The sequence below is a fragment of the Haliotis rubra genome, unplaced genomic scaffold (genome assembly GCF_003918875.1).
Source record: "Haliotis rubra isolate DU_JTF1 unplaced genomic scaffold, ASM391887v1 Scf76, whole genome shotgun sequence".
NCBI lineage: Eukaryota > Metazoa > Mollusca > Gastropoda > Lepetellida > Haliotidae > Haliotis > Haliotis rubra.
The window spans coordinates 1,508,641-1,515,970 of NW_025767479.1; the positions used below are offsets into that span (position 1 = coordinate 1,508,641).

The window sequence follows — 7,330 nt, forward strand, 5'->3', positions numbered from 1 at the left end:
GTGTTCGCTCACATCCCGAAGACCCGGGTTTGATTTCTCACATGGATACAATGTGTGAAGCCCATTTAGTGTCCCCTGCCATGATATTTCTGGAATATTGCCAAAAGTGGGGTAAAACAAACCACTCCTTTTCTAGGTTTAAAACATTTTTCTTTCATGTGCTTGAACTGGTGACATTGTCTTTGATTGAGGTCAGGTCGACCTGGTTGTGTTTCCAGTTATAGTTCCAGTACTGTTTTCAATGTGAGATATAGCCCAAAGCATTTACGTGAATTAACAGACCTACCATAGTTACCTGTAGGTAGTGCCGGCAGTTGGTTCTCCAGTAGTCCATGCTTGGCGTACTCGTAGGGCTGGCTGTTGATATATACTACCCACCAAAAGTTTAGACTCACTTAAATCACTCACTATATGTTATGTATATATGTGAGGTTACATCGAAGATCAATTTCTCCACTAACTTGGGGGAATCAACTGCAAACCTTATGCAGATGAATTGCATGAGGATCATGCATCAAATTGCTGAAAAGCATGTGCAAATATCGAGCATGTGAACAACTGTGTTTTGGTGTAAAGTTTTGTTAAGAATTCACCAATTTTCACTGAGGTTCATCATTAGTTGAACTCATGACAATTATCTTTTCAATGTTACGAATTTGTTTTACAATACATCAGTTCATGTGTAAACAGTATGGAATATTTTGCAAAATCTAATTTAGAACAGTTGACTAAGAAAGTGGCTACATTTACACAAGTGAGTCTAAAGTTTTGATGGGTAGTATAGATCATAGAAATTGATTATCGACAAATATCGTAGGCGTAACTTTGAGCAAAGTTGCTAAATATGTCTAAGAGAAATAAATATATTTGACATCAGAGGTGAGAGGTGACATGTTTATCCATGGGTTGCTGACACAACATTATCCTGAACATGATGTAGACGTAGACCATAAATAAAATCCTAAAACTGAACATTGTGTGAGAAAATTAAACCTTTTTTCTTTCACAAAAGTTCGTGTACGATATCGATAACACAATTTTAATATTGGTGATCATTAATAAGTTTTTCTATCGATGATATTTCTGATTATCGATCATTTTAGCCAGCCCTATGTACTTGGTGGTGAAATGAATTGACGGGTCAGTGACCAATGCCCCTACGGCATGGATGTTTGCTATATAAATAACTATTATAGTTAAATCACTGAATTGTCTGGCCCAGACTTGATTATTTGCATGATCTCATCATAGTATTGATAACATTGATCTGAGTGGGAAAAATCTGGAATTAAAACCTGTAAGCAATGTAAAGTCTTTGATTTGATGTACATGAAGTGATGAAGTATATGTGGATGTCAAATATTGGGATTACATTTTCTCGTAAAGTACAGACTCTAGTACTGTGGATGGGTTGAGTCTCATCGGTGATTTGAACCTACACCCTCAAAGTCAGGCACCTAATCGCCAGCACACAGAGTCAGCCGTCTAACCCATGTGGATGCTGCGGTGGCTGAGTGGGTTAGACGGCTGACTTTGTGTGCTGGTGACTGAGAGTGTGTGTTTGAATCCCGGATGATACCCAACCCAACATAAGTACTAGAATCTGTACTTTACCGAGAAAGTTTAATCCCAAATAACACATGCATTTAGTGAAGGTAGTCTGGCTACAGACACATTAATATTGGTTTTCCAAGTGTGTAATCAGATGTATTCTAGAATTTGCGCTTTTTTCAACATTAGAGATTGGATACATTTTTCTGATCCGTCATCCTGCTTGGCCATAGACGTGTGAGCATGACAACGAGTAAACAACACGGCAACGTTGGTTACATTTATTGCTTGGCTATTCTTTGCAGCAGTCTTGATATTTTATCTCTGTTTGAAATAAATGAACAAAAGTTCAGATCTTGTACAATTATAAGAGTTTTTAAATACAAAATTGTGATTTTTTTGTAAATATTTGGTTATGATTAGTGTGTCACTTAGTGTAAATAAAAAGGGTAAAATATGTATATTTCAAATTGTCTGGATCTAGCATATATGTCAGACAAGACGTCAGCAGAATCTTTGATGCATCATTTCAATTTGAGAAGAAAAAATTGAAAAAGATCCTAAATATATTTTTCTTTAGTTGATATAACCGATATATAGTACATGTCCCCTGCATCCGGTTATGTGTGTGTCAGTCTTCCTCCCAGTGATGGGAACTGTCAGACAACTTTTGTCATGTTTTCAATTTGAAGGTTGTCAGTATTCGTGAAGAAAATATAAGTTACAATGTCAATCAGAAAATATTTCTGTGTAAACTGGTACATGTATATATTGTTGACATGTTATGTATGATGCGTGTATTCTCAACAGTGGGGCGGGTGGGGTAGCCTAGTGGTTAAAGCGTTCGCTCATCACACTGAAGACCTAGGTTCGATTCCCCAGATGGGTACAGTGTGTGAAGCCCTTTTCTGGTGTCCCCCACGAACATTGCTGGAATATTGCTAAAAGCTGCGTAAAACCATACTCACTCACTCACTCTAAACAGTGATTGTTAGTGGCGAGGATGCAGGTGAAGGTGTGAGTTATGTGTCAGTAGTGGTCTGGACAATAGTTTCAGTGATTGTTAGTGGCGAGGATGCAGGTGAAGGTGTGAGTTATGTGGTAGTAGTGGTCTGGACAATAGTTTCAGTGATTGTTAGTGGCGAGGATGCAGGTGAAGGTGTGAGTTATGTGTCAGTAGTGGTCTGGACAATAGTTTCAGTGATTGTTAATAGCGAGGATGCAGGTGAAGGTGTGAGTTATGTGATAGAAGTGGTGTGGACAATAGTTTCAGTGATTGTTAGTGGCGAGGATGCAGGTGAAGGTGTGAGTTATGTGATAGAAGTGGTGTGGACAATAGTTTCAGTGATTGTTAGTGGCGAGGATGCAGGTGAAGGTGTGAGTTATGTGATAGAAGTGGTGTGGACAATAGTTTCAGTGATTGTTAGTGGCGAAGGATGCAGGTGAAGGTGTGAGTTATGTGATAGAAGTGGTGTGGACAATAGTTTCTGAAGATAAGGTGATGCAGGTGAATATGTACAGTGATAGAAGTGGTTGGACAATAGTTTCTGAAGATAAGGCCATGAACGCCACAGACCTTGTGGTTGAGGTTTGATCACGCCCAGACCTTGGTTTGATACCCCTCATGTCTGGTGTACCCTGAGAGTGATATTAGAGTGGTAAGGTGGGGTACTTTTACAGTGTATGTTATTTGTCACCAATCTGTGTGTGAAATCAACCAAAACCCAGCCAGACATCTGCGCTGGTAACTTCAAAAACTTACCAGCCCATAAGAGATTTAACCAGTCCTTTTTAAATACTAAATAGACAGTGCCAGTGGATACGTTATCTGAATAATATTTTTCACCCATCTATCGGGCTGGCTAGCTGTAAAACTAGACTGTCCGGCAGAAATCTAGCCCGTCTCGGGCGGTCAGACGGGCCTTATTTCATACACTGCCAATCTTATTAATCATTGTTTGTACAATACACTTCATTTTGAAATTGCATGCATGTTGTGTTCTTTAGTATGCAGTAGTACTTTATATCTGTAATATTCTTACTTGGTTTCTTTAGATGTTCATGCCGTGTTCATCTCAAATGTTACAACAAAGTTACAACAAAGTCTTTGCTTGGTTGCTGAGATTTGACTGTGCAAGTGAGATCTAAGCTCTGTCTGCCTATTTCCAACCATATTGAACAAAAGAAGTTAGGGAGCATGAATAGTTATGAGGATATTCGTAATCACTAACTTATTTTGTTTTTAGGAAATTTGAATGTTTAAGAAAATGTCTATATTTTTCAAATTCCCAGTCATATTTTTACTGCTGGCACTTTATACACTTGGAATATACTTTGTGATTACATTATTTCTCAGAAAAAAATAATCATCAAGTTATATACATGCTCTGTTTGACATTCATACTTTGACAGATTGGTCAGCCACAGCAGATGTTGTACACTTCTTGAGTTCTGTCCCTTGAGACCCGTCAAGGTCCGGGTTAGAATGAACCTTCAGTAACCCATGCTTGTCATAAGAGGCGACTAACGGGATCGGGTGGTCAGGCTCGCTGGCTTGGTTGACACATGTCATCGGTTTCCAATTGTGCAGATCGATGCTTATGCTGTTGATCACTGGATTGTCTGGTCCAGACTCGATTATTTACAGACTGCCACCATATAGCTGGCATATTGCTGAGTGCAGCGTAAAACTAAACTCACTCACTCACTCTGTCCCTTTATATACAGACTGGTAAAATCAATGCCCTTAGTTAAACATGGAGTCAGTGAGTGAGTGAGTAAGTGAGTGAGTGAAGTTTAATGATGCCATTAGCAAGATTCCAGCTAAATAACAGTGACAATATTATGAATGCTTTAACCTCAAGACTACCTTCCCCCAAGGTCAACTTATATGTTAGGTTAAACAGATTTTGCCTTATAAAACCCCATTCAACTTCTGACACATAACAAATTTGTCACTATGAGTTAATGACAAACAGAGAATTATTTTCGGCAAATTTTTGTGTTTCAATAATCGATTAAATTTGACCCTGCCTGTCAACTCACAAAGTGGGAACTCATCATGTGGACACAGACACCAGTCATGTGACAAGAGGTCTGATTGATGAACACGATGATGTCGTGATGTGGCCAGCTGACTTTTGTTTTATCAGATGCAGGGTTTAGTTGTGACTGATTGCGAGGGAAGTAAGGTGGCGAGGAACACTGCCAGGAATCAGCCCAGGGCTGTGTCCAGCTGGTGTTGACGGGTTGTACATGGATACTGGCAACTGGAACATATTCTAGAAATAAAGCTGGGTATTCAAGTGTAAAGAAATTGATCAGTGAAATAAAACATGTAAATACATCATTCAATGTTATTTTATGTAATGTGTTGGGTTTGCAATTTTTATGACAAACATACAATGAAAATATGTTTGACCCAACCCTGTGAATTTGGAAACCCTTGCCTTTCAGATGAATATCTTTGGTAATGTCTACATTTATAAAATGGACATCATTCAGTAACTGCAGTTCCTTATAGGACAGACATTGATTGGATCATATTATCACTTATCACCTATTGCTAAGGGTTGTTGTACTACACAGAGCATTGTACTGTCTTCATTCTGTTTTACTGTGTAGATGGTTGTTTTGATTGTAGCTGATTGTGGATGGTTGTCCTGATTGTAGATGGTTGTCCTGACTGTTGGTGGTTGACCTGACTGTAGATGGTTGTCCTGATTGTGGATGGTTGTCCTCATTGTAGATGGTTGTCTTGACTGGATGGTTGTACCGACTATGTATGGTTGTCCTGATTGTAGATGGTTGTTTTGATTGTAGCTGATTGTAGATGGTTGTCCTGATTGTAAATGGTTGTCCTGACTCTGGATGGTTGTCCTGACTGTGTCCTGACTGTAGATGGTTGTCCTGACTGTGGATGGTTGCCCTGACTGTGGATGGTTGTCCTGACTGTAGATGGTTGTCCTGACTGTAGATGGTTGTCCTGACTGTGGATGGTTGCCCTGACTGTGGATGGTTGTCCTGACTGTGGATGGTTGTCCTGTGGATGGTTGTCCTGACTGTGGATGGTTGTCCTGGCTGTGGATGGTTGTCCTGGCTGTGGATGGTTGTCCTGACTGTGGATGGTTGTCCTGACTGTGGATGGTTGTCCTGACTGTGGATGGTTGTCCTGACTGTGGATGGTTGTCCTGACTGTGGATGGTTGTCCTGACTGTGGATGGTTGTCCTGACTGTGGATGGCTGTCCTGATTGTGGATGGTTGTCCTGATTGTGGATGGTTGTCTTGACTGTGGATGGTTGACCTGACTGTTGGTGGTTGTCCTGACTGTGGATGGTTGTCCTGACTGTGGATGGTTGTCCTGACTGTGGATGGTTGTCCTGACTGTGGATGGTTGTCCTGACTGTGGATGGTTGTCCTGACTGTGGATGGTTGTCCTGACTGTGGATGGTTGACCTGACTGTGGGTGGTTGTCCTGACTGTGGATGACCTGACTGTGGATGGTTGTCCTGACTGTGGATGGTTGTCCTGACTGTGGATGGTTGTCCTGACTGTGGATGGTTGTCCTGACTGTGGATGGTTGACCTGACTGTGGATGGTTGTCCTGACTGTGGATGGTTGACCTGACTGTGGATGGTTGGACTTGGATGGCTGTCCTGACTGTGGATGGTTGACCTGACTGTGGGTGGTTGTCCTGACTGTGGATGGTTCCTGACTGGATGATTGTCCAGATGGTTGTATGGATGGTTGTCCTGACTGATGGATGGATGATTGTCCAGATTATGGATGGATGTTTGACTGTGGATGGTTCTTCTTACTGGATGGTTGGCCAGACTGTAGAAGGTTTTCCTGATTGTGGATAGTAATGCTGATTGTAGATGTTTATCCAGATTGTAGATGGTTGACCTGATTTAGACGGTTGTTCAGACTGTGCATTGTTGTCCCTATTGTGGAGGGTTTCCCCTCCACAATAGGGACATCTCCAATTTATGAGAATTATCACAAATTACATCTCTTGAAGAAATTTGTAATACCAATTCCTTTACAATCATATAATGGATTGTTTTCAGATTTGAGTAATGATTTCTTTGTTTATATAGAATGTGCAGTGCAAGGTTTGTCTAACTCTTGCATTGTTATCAAGTGTAATCAATATTAAATGTTCTACAGCTGAAGTTGGGTTCGCGGTCGGGGGTATAAGCAAGCTTTGCTCACATTTGTTTACTTGTTTGTTTCTGTTTGCTATCTCCCGCCCGCACGTCCAGAATTTTGCAAAATAAGAACAAGATATTTTATCTCAAGTTTTCCCTCTGCTGTGCTGTGGAATTTTATGCCCTAATGTTGTAAACAAACTACTCTTGCCCTTAGACACTCATAAGAAAACTTGAAGCCCATTTCTGGTGTCCCCCGCCGTGATGTTGCTGGAATATTGCTAAAAGCGGCGTAAAACCAAACTCAGTCAGTCAGTCAGTCATAAGAAAACTAAGCCAGGTTGATCTTTCTTCATCTACATTTATTATCCTGTTGTTTCCGACTCGATCAGCATCATAAAGTAATTTAAATTGTAAAATGTCATGAAATATCTTCCACAATCAGTAAAAGCATTTTTTATGATCTTTCGGGTTTTTTCGTCCGCTGCTAATGCTGGTGGAGGTTGGAGATGAGATGCAGCAAAATTACGGATAGCCTGATGGATGGTGTCTAATCTCTACACAAAGAGGCATCACTCGGTGTACAAGATTTGACTTTGTGTCATCGAGTCCTGACAGGTGGATCGAT

General features: G+C 40.5%; 1 long non-coding RNA gene across 1 annotated transcript; it reads left to right on the forward strand.

Annotated features, from left to right (window-relative positions):
- Positions 1-661: 661 nt before the first annotated feature.
- On the forward strand, positions 662-3,539 carry LOC124260277. The gene is made up of 2 exons (XR_006894047.1): positions 662-3,080; positions 3,126-3,539. It is a non-coding gene; the product is annotated as an uncharacterized LOC124260277 (long non-coding RNA).
- Positions 3,540-7,330: the final 3,791 nt, after the last annotated feature.